A 15,835-nucleotide genomic window follows, 5' to 3' on the forward strand; every position below is an offset into this window, starting at 1 on the left:
ATTCGTAGCCCTCCAAAAGGAAACCAAATTTACGTCCCATGGCTGTGTGCACGGATCGCTCGATGCACGGATAAGACCATGGTAGTTTCAATCGAGGCTTGACAACCGACCCGATGCGCTAAAGGTAGAGAGAGAGAGAGAGAGAGAGAGAGAGAGAGAGAATGGGGGGTTGCTTTTGGGATGTGAGAGGAGGTCAACAAGCGGTAGGGGGGACATGACAAAGGCCCATGGGAGGAGTATAATCATGCATTTCATATTCTTTATTGCATTTAAGCATTTAGAACATGTAGGTTTAGACTAATACATTCGCATAAAGTGAAGCATGAGGCCGATTGTGAAGTCCGTTCAAATCAACTCGATAGACAGCCCTACATTCACACAAAGTCTAGGTCCATTCCCTCATTTAAAGTTGAGCCCACAAGTTCGGTCCCCTTCTCTCTCTCTCTCTCTCTCTCTCTATTCATGTACTTTCTGTTCCCTCTAATGTCCTTCAATCATGCCAAATAAATATGACTCCATTTCTTGTCACCTTAGACCATTTTAAGCAAAGCAGTGATCAAGGCATTTGAGATGATGGGCATGCTGAAATTGACTAGGAAAGGATTAAATTTCGTGCAATTAAAAGGGGAAAGAATGAATAAGAGTTTGACTGAAATTAGAAGAGAAGTGCTGGAGATCACGGGCAGAAAGCAAAAGGAACAAGGCCCCCACTTTTTTTTTTTCTTTTAATCCTGCATCATCACTAAACAAATGTGGACCTCCTCACTATCGCGACCTCTTCGAACCCTCTTGCGGACGCTAAGGCTAATGGCTTGCTAAGGCTAGGCTTAGCTTGGATCTCTTAAGCCCACCAATTTACTATTTATTATTTGAGTTTTAAACTTACAAATCAATTTATTTATGAGTCACTACTAATCAATTTGTGATGAGTTGATGATAAACCAAATTAAACAGTTGGGAAAATTATTTTACTCCTGTGCAACATATGAAATTAGGATCAGGGACTTGATTACACCAATTAATCAATTAATACCCTTTCAATACATAATCTTGTTTAAACATTAAGTAAAACACTTATGTCAATTACGAGACCTAAGATTCAATTCCTAATCAAGTTGAGGAAATAGCAATCCATGCATCATAAAGGGCGTCGTTGGAATTAAGGAAATGTGCAAATAGCAATCTCACATTTGCTTTTAAGAATTCAAGCACAATCTTTTTTCTTTTTCTTTTTTTTTTTTTGAAGGATTTTCACATATTTTAAGAGAAAACCACTCAAAAACCATTTTTAAAGCATTTTCCTCATTTTAAGAGAAAAAATAAATTTTCAATTTTTTATTGTTTTTTATTTTTATACTTTTAAAAAATGTTTTTTTAAATAATTTTGTATTCCACAACTGGCACCCGGGCTGGGCCTTCGAGCCCAGTCAGAATATGAGCTGGGCTGCCACTGGTCTCCGGAGTTCGGGCCCAGTACCTAAAGGCAAAGAAAGGAATGGGCTCAATGAACTTATACGGTTATACCCAATTCGGCCACTACAGGACAAAATCCAAGCCCTCTCAACCAAGAGCATAAACCCAAACAAGCCGAATTAGGCCCAAACCTCACTAGCCTTGTAGTAAAAACGAAGCCGAAATTCACCCAAAACACACTCATGCCTCTCGTTCTATTTTTAGTGAAAATAAAGCCCATTTTCCCTATCTTTGTTTCCTTTTCTCTTTCCCCCAAGCCTTTCGACGTCTTCTCCCCTATCCCATGACAAACCCAGAACGCCCCAACATGCAAGACCTCAGCCCACGTTTGTTATCTTCCCCTTCTCTTGCCAATCTCTCCTGTCACCTTCGCTACTTATCTGAAGCGTTCATCACGTGCTTCACTTTTTTTCCCAAAGGACCGAGAACATTGGCGGATGCAAACCACTAAAAGGACTCAAGCTTTGACCGAAATGGTTCAGGCACAGCCCAAGCCACGTCCAGCCACCACGCCGCTGTCATTCGTCGCCACAAACACCACCACCCTTCAACTCCACCGGCCAAGAACCGGTCACCTGGAAACATGACGCGCACACAAAAAAGCGTCGAAACAATAACATACAAAGCGAAGGGTACTAGTGGGGCTCCATCAAAACTCTTTTAGCAAGCCACGAGCACCCACGACGGACAGAAAACTAAGAGCATCCTCACGAAACTCACTCGGGCGTTTCATCAAACACACGGAGTACACTGGCTAGAAAGAGAGAAATCGAACCAATTGAGACTCGAGATTGCGTCGGGACTCATAGCAATCAACAAGCAACGCCCGACAATTGCAGCACACACACGAATGGCGTCGGGAACTCGCATGAGACGGACATAACAGTCCTGTCTGGCGAGCCCGATACAGGGTGCAAACAGGCGGATGGCCGAGGGTCCCTACTACCGGGCTCGGCGACGTTGGACAGTGGACGAGCTCAATATATCGGACTACGTCCGTTCGCCTTGCGCGTCTCCGAGCGAAGATGCTCGGGAAAACGACCCCCAAATCGGAACAATCGAGGAAAAAGAAACAAAAAAGGAGGTTACGGCGATGAGTCGCAGGCCTTATTCATCGCCGGAGGACGCTCGCTCACTCCCAGTTTCTCACTCGGCTGTCCCTCACAGCTCACCCTCTCTCACTCGATTTTTCCCTCCCAAGGTCCCCTTTTTCACTCTCCCGATCGCCCCGAGAAGGCCGGTCGGCGAAGGCGCTTCGGCCGCTGGTCCTTGGCGCCCCGACTGGCCCCTCTTGGTCGAACCGGCGTGACATCGCCCGTCACCTCCGTCGCCGTCCGCCTGCTCCTCTGTCCCTGCTCTGCGGCCGCTCCTCTGCTCTGCGGCATCCTTGTTGGCGTGAGAAAGAGGAGGAAGAAAGTGGGGAGACGCCAATCTAGCATCGTGAAGACGGACCAAAAGAGGAAAAGGTAAAGGATGGGAAAGGAAATGGATTTGGTGGGTCAGCAGATCGTGGCAAAAAGGACGAGAAGAATGTGGGAAGTTCGTGGGGAAGGGGCTGGAAGAATCGGTAGAGGTGTACATTCACGCTTTCATATCAATTCTCTCAATCTTGCACATCGGAAGCGGAGGATACTCGGGCGAGCAGCGCTTCCACCGTCCTCTGCTGTCCCCGGAGTCGTCCATGTGAGAATTTAAATTCCTCAGCTTACTCTGATCGCGTTCAGCTCGGTTGTAGCCCAAAGTCATCTTGTTTAATCACGGAACTGATTGGAAGAATAGGTGCGCATGCCTGAGCCCCCCTCCCTTCCCCCGTTTGTTGATCCTAATTAGTTGTTCACCGTTGTTTCTTCGTTGGGTTTGGTTGCCGATGCATGTCCTTGCGTTTGCTTGTTTAATTTTCAGTTTATTTTATTTTCAACGTGTTCGCTAGAATCTCATAATTGAATCATTTTCTTGAAATCAGTCGGTGCCGATTGTTGTCTGTGTTTCAAATAGCGTTGGCATAACGTAGTGAGGGAGTTCTGCATTGTGTAGTCCGTTTTTTTGCATGGTTCGTACCACTATGCAGGAATCCATGGCCTAGACAAGGAGCTGTTATTCATTTTTTGACCCGATATTTGGTTTATGCTCCCATCATTCACCCTAACAATTAAAATAATTTCACTTTTTTTTTTTCGGTTAATCCACATTGATTTTTCATCACATTGGTTCAGACTTAAGGCCTTAATATGTGAGAATGTACTTAACAACAATCCATGGATAGTGGGAATTCATACATGTTTTGCCTACATGATACCTCACGAGCCTCTTCCAACACATATGGTCAAGGAAAAAATTATCCAAAAAATCTTAAAGCTATTGTACGACAATTAATTCAGTTTTAAACTTGATATAATCAATTAACTCGATATCATATAAGTTGGTCATTGTATTCTCGCAGAAAAATTTTAACACTAAATATACAATGTTGTTTAGCCACTCTTTTTGTTCTATTTTTTGAGTTTTGACTATCTTGGATAAGAAGGGCAGCCATTCTTTCTTTTTCTTTTTCTTTTTTTCTATTTTCTGAGTTCGACAATCTCAGAGAAGAAGAGTAAAGGCTCATAGAAAAATGAATTCATCTTATCTAATGCTTTTATAATTTAGTTCTTGCCAATTTACTTTGGTGGACACCAAGAAAAACGTTTTGCACAAATATTATGCCGTCTAATGTCCCTATGCGATTTTAGCATAATAGTAGTATCGGCCATGCCAATGTGTGCGTCTCCCTCCATTGCATTCAGTTCAAGTCAAAAAAACAGTCGAACCATCAAAGAGGGAGAAAAAGGTACTGGATCCAGTTTTCTTTATATTTCCTTTATAAATCTTGCCCCAGCTTTCCAATATCTACCATCCAAAATTTACTGGATCCTCTCCCCTGGAGGATGAGTGACATATCAAGGAAGTGAGCTTAGTTGATTGAAGATGATTTAGTTGCTTTGCGAGTCACCCATTTTAGACTCATCTACTACTGATAAACCTCGCAAGATTGGGCTTGGCCTGAAAACTCATAGGCCTCAATCACAAACCCACTCATAACGATCGCATGGGTGGTGCTGGCTGTTTGTGCCTTGCTTTGCCCCTTTTTGGGCTCGCTGGACTGGACTTCTTCGTTGTTCGGTTCTCGCAAGCATCAGCCCCATTCGTCCGTGCACCGCTACTTTGGGCCACTACTTGTTGATTATTGTGAGTCCCAACACAAGTTGGTCGATTTTTCCCTCATTTAGCCAGTGCGTTTCAAACTACGATGAAATATCTGAACCAAATCTATTCGGTTGAATCTGGACTTTTGAATTGTTGAAAGGAGCCCGTGAACATGTGTGATGCATTGTAGCCTCTCTTGTGATTAGCAAGTACATTTTCGGTCATGTTTCATTTCTACCGAATTTTTTTGGGTTGCTTTGCTTCGTGCCTTGGTATAGCCCTGCGGTTGTCCTTGGTGTTCGGGGTGTGGCTGCAAACGGGAGCCTCCAGTGATTAGCGATGGAGACAAGTGATTGCTTGGTGGCTGAAAGTCGCTTGCTGTGAAGATGCAGGGATGTGGTCACGTCGTTGACGATGAGAATAATTTCTTCACGTTATGGTTTGGGGAGAGTCTCGGTTGTGGATGTGTGGGTTTATTCAATGATTGAGTAATTTTGGGCTTGAGTGGTTTTAATGAATTCGGGTTGGCTTCATTTTTGGAAGTGCTTGGGCTGAGTTCTTTTTAGTAATATGGGCTTAGTGCACTTAGTTACAAAGGAATGAGCTTGGTGTAGCTTTGGTGGAGGCTCACTTGGGAGTTTTTTCCCAATTAGCCTTGGAAAGGGTAGAAATGGAGTGAGCTTGAGGATATAAGATCAATCGTCCCCTCTAGTTTGAACTGTGAGTCCAAGTTCATCCATGTTCTGGCTAGGTCCCTATTTTTAGATTACTTATTAATTGAATAAAAAAAATTAATTTTATAAAATTTAATTAAAAAGTCCGAAAAAAAAATATTTTTCCTAAAGTCAGAAAATGCTTTAAAATACTCTTTCAAGGTAGCCTTCTCTTAAAGTTATGGGAAAATCATTGATAAGAAAATTGTGTTAAAAAATTAAACAAGCCCTTATGACTTTATCATAGGGTTCCGATTGTCATTAAAACAAATACCCTTAATTACACATTTTCCATATGTTGATTATGATTTCCCTTTAGCTTAGTCTAAGATGACAAGCTCCTTATTTGATATTGCTAGATTCTTGCTCTTCCGATTCAATTTATTCGATGCCACTTTAGTTGCTAATTGTCATGTTAATGATTGGGCATTCACATGATCACCTTATGTATTAGTGAATAGGTCTAAAATCAACACAGACTGCCTCATGGAAAATATTTTTGAAATGAACAAGATTAGGTATCGAAATTGCATTAATTATTTAATTAGTGTAATCAAGTCTCCAATCTTAGATTATTTGATTACGTAGGAAATGAGGTATACTCCCATACCTTATTTGATTTATAGCCGATCCTAATAAACTAGTAGCGACTCATTTGAAAATTTTTATGAACACTAAACATCACAGGAGGTGTGAACTTAGAAGAGCATACGTCTAATCATGGGCCATAGGGACGTCTTTTAGGCAATACTCCTAAACCTATTTCCTTTTATATCGAGGGGTAGGTCGAGACAAGTAAATATTGATCTTGCACTCTTCATCAGTCAGATGAGTACATATACATAGATTTATTCAGTGCTACTCTAGACTTAAAAATTTGGTCATTGGTAATCTATCTTTATACACATAGAAGTGGATATTACTCGTGTGAGAGTGACCCGCGTGGTAGCACATGTGCTTCTTCATCTGATCTAATTTTTATGGTAATTTTAACATATTTTTATTAGTTTATTTAAATTAACGATTGTTGTGAGTTTTCAAAAATGTTTAACAATATAGGGATACATATTATGCTATGATATTCACTTGACCTTAAATCGAGGACTATGAGGTTTTCGATAAAAGATTTTTCGCAATATTGAGATCCAATTTATGACATGATAGCCCATATTTGGTAGATGATATTAGCGAATCAATAAAAGAAAATCCATTGCTACCAGAAAATTTCATCACAAAAAATTAATAATATGTATATTACAAATAAATGAATATAAGAAAATGATGAAAATAATTATTAGCAAAAGAGTAGATAGAGAAATCCACCATTAAGAATAATTTAACTTAGAAAAAAAAAAGCATTAGATGACATGATTGCACATAATTTCGTATACAAATATGATAGCTCTTGGTATTATATGCATAATCGTTATCGCTAAAATCAAGCCATGCCCTAACACTTTCAACCGTTGAAGAATTTAGCTATTACAAATCAATTACCAAACCTCCACCTATTAGCATAAATATTTTCAAATGCAAGCCGGCCTTTGCAAAGACGGTGGAAATTCCTAACCACAAGCCATCTATTATCATAATTATTTTCAAATATGGAGTAATTAATAGATAAATTTTGTTATGTTAAATGGACATGATGGCAAGGAAATTATTGTGTAAGCCCTTTTGATTATGCTTTGTCTTTGTAGGAACCATAGCCTAGAAGAAGAAACGCTAGTCGCTTTTCCACGCATTATGTAAGAGAGAAAGGGGAATCTTATGGCGAGCTCATGTGAAGAGCTGCTTATCAATCAAAACCTGACCTTTTTAGATGGGAAGGGACTGAAGATAACATCTCAATTTCCAGGACCCACACCATCCATAGTCGTTGCCTTTGTTTTATTTTGTCTTCTGTGTCTGATTGTCGCTCGCAATTATTGATCTGGACAAGTTGGTCGGACCCAAGAAAATAAAGAAAGAATTGACTCATGTGTATCATCCTTTGTGGGGCAAGAGAAAAGGCAAAGATCTTTTTTCGTGGGGTCAAAGAAATTTTTATTGAAATTGCGAACATGGTTGAAAGAGTCCCAAGCCAGGGGAATCTAAACAATGGAGAGAACAATTGGCTTATGGAGGAATAGAAAGGCAATTTTGTGGAAGAGAGCCAATCCGTCGAGTCTTCGCAACTTAATTTACAAAGCCCGCATCAGTAAGAACAAAAAGTGTAATAATCTGTATCTATATCACAAAATGGAAAGGGAGATCTATTTTAACGGAAATAATCTATCAAAAAGTGTCAAAAATCCATAATTCCACAGACAAGTTAGTAGAATTTGGGGGGGTGATTTCCATGTGGATCGAGGCAAAATTTAAATCTTAGGAACCAACACATCACTAACCCCCCTCTCTCAATGGTGCATGAGAGTCAAATTTGCGATTTGTCAATATATTTGAGATGCTACTAACGAGAATATGAAATTTACAGTTCCCATGAGTGGTGCAAACGGTCAAGATATCAAAGAATTTCCAATTTAAGAATTGGAAGTCACACGTGTAAATCTCATAAGATGCGTAATAAATTATTTTGGGTTATGGTCACCTGCACATGCAAATTGAAATCTTTAAATCATGAATTAAGAAATTTTAATTACTAATGCTTTCATGCTAACGTGAATGTAGGCAAGAATGTAAAAACCTCATGCTCGTGATAGCTCTTCGTGTCTCCTCTGCAAAATTCAAGAAAGAAATTAGCCAAGAACAAGTTGACGAAAGCCACCTCCACGGATTATTACCAAAAAAATGAGGTGGCATAAGAGATGCACCCGATGTTTTCTCAGCTGCTCCCTCTCTACGGCAAGAAACGTCATGGGTCATCATGGCTCTTAAAGGTGCGAATGGCAACGTTTCTATTCCAGGGAACTATTTTTTTTTTTCAGAAATAGTCCTTTTTTTTTTTTCTATTTCTACTCCGGGAACAATTTCTGAGTAAAATAAGGTGTTTGGTAATTATACAAATTTTTTATTCTTGGAATAGAAAAAAAAAATAGAAATGCGTTTGGTAAGAATTTACAAATTTTCGTATTTATTTGTTTTTTCTTCTTAGTCATGGACCGCCGGTCGCCGCCCGCCGCCGCACGATCGCCGCACAAATGCCGCACGACCGCCACACGACCGCCGACCGTCATCGTCACTGCAGGATTGACGCTTACCACCCACCGGCCACAGGAGGGGGCGGCGGTCGTTAGGCTGTGGGCGGCGGTCCTACGGCGGCAGTCATGTGGCAATCGTGTGGCGGTTGGCGATGGCAGGCTACCGACGGACGGTGGCTCTGATCGAGAATTCCAACTCAATGAGTTAAAGCATGGAGAAGCACGTATACTTTTTTAAAGGATAGTGGGGGACAGAGTTAATGACCCTGAATTTAAGATCCTCGTAGATAGAGTGGTCGAGAATTGTGGAGGCTTGCCTCTTTTGATTCTCTCAGTGGCTAAAAGGTTGAAGCGTGGAGATTTGCCTGAATGGAGGGATGCTTCGACCTATAAAGAAGGGTCCGATGTAAAATCAATAATGGACCTTAGTTACAATGACTTAAAAGATGAGAGGATCAAAGCGTTGTTCTTGGTTCATCCTCTAGTCTCTCGGGGACTTGGCATAAGGGATGCCCTTATCTACTACATAAGCTTGGGTTTATATAAAAAATTCAGCAAGACTATTGAAGACACTAGAGATAGGTTGATTATGGATTGAAGTTGCCTCCTTAACTCTTCTTTGTTACTAGGCAGTGATGGCCGAGCCCAGTTGAGCATACATGACCTAATTATTGACGTGGCCATCTCTATGCATGACAAATTTATTGACATGGAATGAAACGCCTTGGTCAGGAGAAAGGATTTTGGGTTTAAAGAATGGTCACAGTATGATCTCAGAAAATGCACCGTAATGGTCTTCTACTATATTGACATTGATGAATTTCCTGAAAAATTGGACTGCCCGAACATGAGGATTATTCTGTTATTAGAAGAAAACTTTCTCAAAATGCCCGACCCTTTTTTCGAATCTATGGAGAAGCTCCAAGTCTTGGACTTGACTGGCTAATCTTTTATCTCCCTCCCTTCGTCGATGGAGTTACTTAAAAACCTCACATCACTATGTCTTGATGGATGCCATCTGGAGAATGTGACTGCTCTTGGAAAGCTGAAAGGTTTGCAGTTCCTAAGTTTCTTCAATTCTAGAATTGCTCGGCTGCCCAAAGAAATGAGTGAACTAACAAAATTGAGATTTTTGGACCTGAGATTGTGTTCCATGCTTGAAATTATTAAAAGCTTGGTTAATTTAGAAGAATTGTTTATGGAAGAGAATTTTGATCAGTGGGAGGCCGAGGATAAAACCCCGCAAAACAACGCTAGCCTAGCTGAGTTCAAGAACATGGATAAGTTGAGCACTTTATACATTGCCATTCCTCGTTCAGCCAATCTCTCAAGAGACCTACCATTAGGGAAACTAAGGGTGCTCATGACAATGTTTCTATTCCGGCGAACTATTTCCTTTCAGAAATAGTTTTTTTTTTTATTTTTTTTATTTCTACTCCGGGAACAATCTTTGAGTAAAATAAGGTATTTGGTAATTATACAAAATTTATATTATTGGATTAGAAAAAGAATAGAAATGCGTTTGGTAAAAATTTATAAATTTTTATATTTATTCGTTTTTTCTTCTTACTCATGGACCGCCACCCACCGCCGCCCACCGCTGCACGACCGCTGCACGATTGTCGACCGTCACCGCCGACCGCCGCCGCAGGATTGCTGCCCGCAACCCACCGACCACGTGAGGGGGCGGTGGCTGTCGGCAACGACGGTCGGCTGTTGTGCGGCGGCAAGTGGCGATCGTGCGGCGGTCGTGTGGCGGTTGGCGACGGCAGGCTACCGGCAGACGGTGGCTCTGATCTAGAATTCCAACTCAATGAGTTAAAGCATGGAGAAGCATGTATACTTTTTGAAAGGATAATGGGGGATAGAGTTAACGACCCTGAATTTAAGATCCTCGTGGATGGAGTTGTCGAGAATTGTGGAGGCTTGCCTCTTTTGATATCCTCAGTAGTTAAAAGGTTGAAGCGTGAAGATTTGCCTGAATGGAGGGATGCTTCGACCTATAAAGAAGGGTCCACTGTAAAATCAATAGTGGAACTTAGTTACAATGACCTAAAAGATGAGAGGATCAAAGCGTTGTTCTTGGTTCATGCTCTAGTCTCTCGGGGACTTGGCATAAGTGATGCCCTTATCTACCGTATGGGCTGGGTTTATATAAAAAATTCAGCAAGACCATCGAAGACACTAGAGATAGGTTGATTATGGATTGATGTCGCCTCCTTGACTCTTCTTTGTTATTAGGCAGCGATGGTCGGGCCCAGTTGAGCATGCATGACCTAATTATTGACGTGGCCATCTTTATGCATGACAAATTTACTAACATGGAATGGAACGCCTTGGTGGAGAGAAAGGATTTTGGGTTTAAAGAATGGTCACAGTATGATTTTAGAAAATGCACCGCAATGGCCTTCTACTATGTTAACATTGATGAATTTCCTGAAAAATTGAACTGCCCAAACATGAGGATTCCTCCGTTATTAGAAGAAAACTTTCTCACAATGCCCGACCCATTTTTCGAATCTATGAAGAAACTCCAAGTATTGGACTTGACCGGCTTATCGTTTACCTGCCTCCCCTCGTCGATGGAGTTACATAAAATCCTCACATCACTATGTCTTGATGGATGCCATCTGGAGAATGTGACTGCTCTTGGAAAGCTGAAAGGATTGTAGTTCCTAAGTTTCTCCAATTCTAGACTTGCTTGGCTGCCCAAAGAAATTGGTGAACTAACAAAATTGAGATTTTTTGACCTTAGATTGTGTTTCATGCTTGAAGTTATTAAAAGCTTAGTTAATTTAGAAGAATTGTCTATGGAAGAGAATTTTGATCAGTGGGAGGCCAAGGATGAAACCCTGCGAAACAACGCTAGCCTGGCTGAGTTCAAGAACATGAATAAGTTGAGCACTTTATACATTGTCATTCCTCGTTGACCCAATCTCTCAAGAGACCTACCATTTGTGACACTAAGGGTGCGCATTGCAACATTTCTATTCCAGGGAACTATTTTTTTTTTTTTAGAAATAATTTCTTTTTCTATTTCTACTCCAAGAAAAATTTCTGAGCAAAATAAGGTATTTGGGAATTATACAAAATTTCTATTCTTGGAATAGAAAAAGAATAGAAATGCGTTTAGTAAAAATTTATAAATTTTTATATTTGTTTGTTCTTTCATCTTACTCACAGACCGTCGACCGCTGACCGCCGCCGTACGACCGCCGCACGAATGCCGCACAACCGTCGCACGACCGTCAACCGTCACCATTGATCGCCGCCGCAAGATTGCCACTCGTAGCCCACTGACTGCGGTTAGGGGCGGCGGCTAATGGGCAGCGTGCGGCGGTCTTGCGGCGGCCGTCGGCAGCGACGGTCGGCGGTCGTGCAACGGCAAGCGGTGGTCGTGTGGCGGTTGGCGACAACAGGCTGCCGGCGGACGGTGGCTCTCATCCATAATTCCAACTCAGTGAGTTAAAGCATGGAGAAGCACGTATACTCTTTTAAAGGACAGTGGGGGATAGAGTTATTGACCCTGAATTTAAGATCCTCATTGATAGAGTGGTCGAGAATTGTGGAGGCTTGCCTGAATGGAGGGATGCTTCGACCTATAAAGAAGGATCCAATGTAAAATCAATAGTGGACGTTATTACAATGACCTAAAAGATGAGAGGATCAAAGCACTGTTCTTGGTTCATCCTCTAGCCTCTCGGGGACTTGGCATAAGGGATGCCCTTATCTAATGCATGGGCTTGGGTTTATATAGAAAATTCAGCAAGACCACCGAAGACACTAGAAAGAGGTTGATTATGGATTGACGTCGCCTCCTTGACTCATCTTTGTTGCTAGGCAGTGATGGCCGAGCCCAGTTGAGCATGCATGACCTAATTATTGACGTGGCCATCTCTATGCACGACAAATTTATTGACACGGAATGGAACGCCTTGGTCGGGAGAAAGGATTTTGGGTTTAAAGAATGGTCACAGTATGGTCTTAGAAAATGCACAACAATGGCCTTCTACTATGTTGACATTGATGAATTTTCTGAAAAATTGGACTGTCCGAGCATGAGGATTCTTCGGTCATTAGAAGAAAACATTCTCAAAATGCTCGACTCATTTTTCGAATCTATGGAGAAGCTCCAAGTCTTGGACTTGACTGGCTTATCTTTTACCTCCCTCCTTTTGTCGATGAAGTTACTTAAAAACCTCACAACTATGTCTTGATGGATGCCATCTGGAGAATGTGACTGCTCTTGGAAAGCTGAAAGGATTGCAATTCCTAAGTTTCTTCAATTCTAGAATTGCTCGGCTGCCCAAAGAAATTGGTGAATTAACATAGTTGAGATTTTTGGACCTGAGATTGTGTTCCATGCTTGAAGTTATTGAAAGCTTGGTTAATTTAAAAGAATTGTCTAAGGAAGAGAGTTTTGATCAATGGGAGGCCGAGGATAAAACCCCGTGAAACAACGCTAGCCTGGCTGAGTTCAACTACATGAATAAGTTGACCACTTTATACATTGTCCTGCTTCGTTCAGCCAATCTCTCAAGAAACCTACCCTTTGCGAAACTAAGGGTGCGCATAACAACTTTTCTATTCTAGGGAACTATTTTTTTTTCAGAAATAGTTTTTTTTTTTATTCTACTCCAAGAACAATTTCTAAGCAAAACAAGGTATTTGGTAATTATACAAAATTTATATTCTTGGAATATAAAAAGAAGAGAAATGCATTTAGTAAAAATTTATAAATTTTTAGATTTGTTTGTTCTTTCTTCTTACTCACAGACCGTCGACCGCCGCACGAACGACGCACGACCGTCGCACAAACGGCGCACGACCGTCGCACGACTTGCACACGCTCGTTGATTGTCACCACCGATTACCGCCGCGGGATTGTCGCTTGCGGCTCACTGACTACGGTTGGGGGCGACGGCTAATGCGCTATGTGCGGCTTTCTTGCGACGGCCGTCGGCAGCGACGGTCGGCGGTCGTGCAGCGGCAGGCAGCGGTCGTGTGGCTGTTGGCGACAACAGGCTGCTAACGGACGGTGGCTCTGATGCATAATTCCAACTCAATGAGTTAAAGCATGGAGAAGCAAGTATACTCTTTTAAAGGATAGTGGGGGACAGAGTTATCGACCCTGAGTTTAAGATCCTCGTGGATAAAGTGGTCGAGCATTGTGGAGGCTCGCCTCGTATGATTCTCCGAGTGGCTAAAAGGTTGAAGTTTGGAGATTTGCTTGAATGGAGGGATGCTTCGACCTATAAAGAAGGGTCCGATGTAAAATTAATAGTGGACCTTAGTTACAATGACCCAAAAGATGAGAGGATGAAAGCGCTGTTCTTGGTTCGTGCTTTAGTCTCTCGGGGACTCGGCATAAGGGATGCCCTTATCTACTGCATGGGCTTGGGTTTATATAAAAAATTTAGCAACACCACCGAAGACAGTAGAAAGAGGTTGATTATGGATTGACGTCGCCTCATTGACTCTTCTTTGTTGCTAGGCAGTGATGGCCAGGCCTAGTAGCGCATGCATGACCTAATTATTGACGTGGCCATCTCTATGCATGACAAATTTATTGACACGGAATGGAACGCCTTGGTCGGGAGAAAGGATTTTGCGTTTAAAGAATGGTCACAGTATGATCTTAGAAAATGCACAGCAATGGCCTTCTACTATGTTGACATTGATGAATTTTCTGAAAAATTGGACTGTCCGAGCATGAGGATTCTTCGGTCATTAGAAGAAAACATTCTCAAAATGCTCGACTCATTTTTCGAATCTATGGAGAAGCTCCAAGTATTGGTTTGACTGGCTTATCTTTTACCTCCCTCCTTTTGTCGATGAAGTTACGTGAAAACCTCACAACTATGTCTTGATGGATGCCATCTGGAGAATGTGACTGCTCTTAGAAAGCTGAAAGGATTGCAATTCCTAAGTTTCTTCAATTCTAGAATTGCTCGGCTGCCCAACGAAATTGGTGAACTAACAGAATTGATATTTTTGGACATGAGATTGTGTTCCATGCTTGAAGTTATTGAAAGCTTGGTTAATTTAGAAGAATTGTCTATGGAAGAGAGTTTTGATCAGTGGGAGGCCAAGGATAAAACCCCGCGAAACAACGCTACCCTAGCTGAGTTGAACTACATGAATAAGTTGAGAACTTTATACATTGTCATTCCTCGTTCAGCCAATCTCTCAAGAAACCTACCATTTGCGAAACTAAGGGTGCGCATGGCAACTTTTCTATTCTGGGGAACTATTTTTTTTTCATAAATATATTTTTTTCTATTTCTACTCCAAGAAGAATTCTGAGTAAAACAAGGTATTTGGTAATTATACAAAATTTCTATTCTTGGAATAGAAAAAGAATAGAAATACGTTTACTAAAAATGCATAAAGTTTTATATTTGTTTGTTCTTTCTTCTTACTCACGGACCGTCGATCGCCGACCGCTGCCGTACGATCGCCGCACGAATGGCACACGTCTATCGCACGACCAGCGCACGACCGTCGATTGTCACCACCGATCGTCGCCTCGGGATTGCCGTTTGCAGCCCACTGACTGTGGTTGAGGGCGGTGGCTAATGCGTTGTGGGCGGCGGTCTTGCGGCGGCCGTCGGCAGAGACGGTTCGCGGTCGTGCAGCAGCAGGAGGCGGTCGTGTCACGGTTGGTGACAACAGGCTGCCGGCGAACGGTGGCTCTGATCCATAATTCCTACTCAGTGAGTTAAGGAATGGAGAAGCACGTATGCTCTTTTAAAGGACAGTGGGGGACAGAGTTAGCGACCCTGAATTTAAGATCCTCGTTGATAGAGTGGTCGAGAATTGTGGAGGCTTGCCTCTTATGATTCTCTTAGTGGCTAATAGGTTGAAGTGTGTAGATTTGCTTGAATGGAGGGGATGCTTTGACCTATAAAGAAGGATCCAATGTAAAATCAGTAGTGGACCTTAGTTACAATGACCTAAAAGATGAGAGGATCAAAGCGCTGTTCTTGGTTCATCCTCTTGTCTCTCGGGGACTTGCCATAAGGGATGCCCTTATTTGCTGCATGGGCTTGGGTTTATATAAAAAATTTAGCAAGACCTCCGAAAGACACTAGAAAAGGTTGATTATGGATTGACGTCGCCTCCTTGACTCTTCTTTGTTGCTAGGCAGTGATGGCCGGGCCCAGTTGAGCATGCATGACCCAATTATTGATGTGGCCATCTCTATGCATGACAAATTTATTGACACGGAATGGAACGCCTTGGTCGGGAGAAAGGATTTTGGGTTTAAAGAATGGTCACAGTATGATCTCAGAAAATGCACCGCAATGGCCTTCTACTATGTTG

This window comes from Rutidosis leptorrhynchoides, unplaced genomic scaffold (assembly GCF_046630445.1).
Source record: "Rutidosis leptorrhynchoides isolate AG116_Rl617_1_P2 unplaced genomic scaffold, CSIRO_AGI_Rlap_v1 contig308, whole genome shotgun sequence".
Lineage (NCBI taxonomy): Eukaryota > Viridiplantae > Streptophyta > Magnoliopsida > Asterales > Asteraceae > Rutidosis > Rutidosis leptorrhynchoides.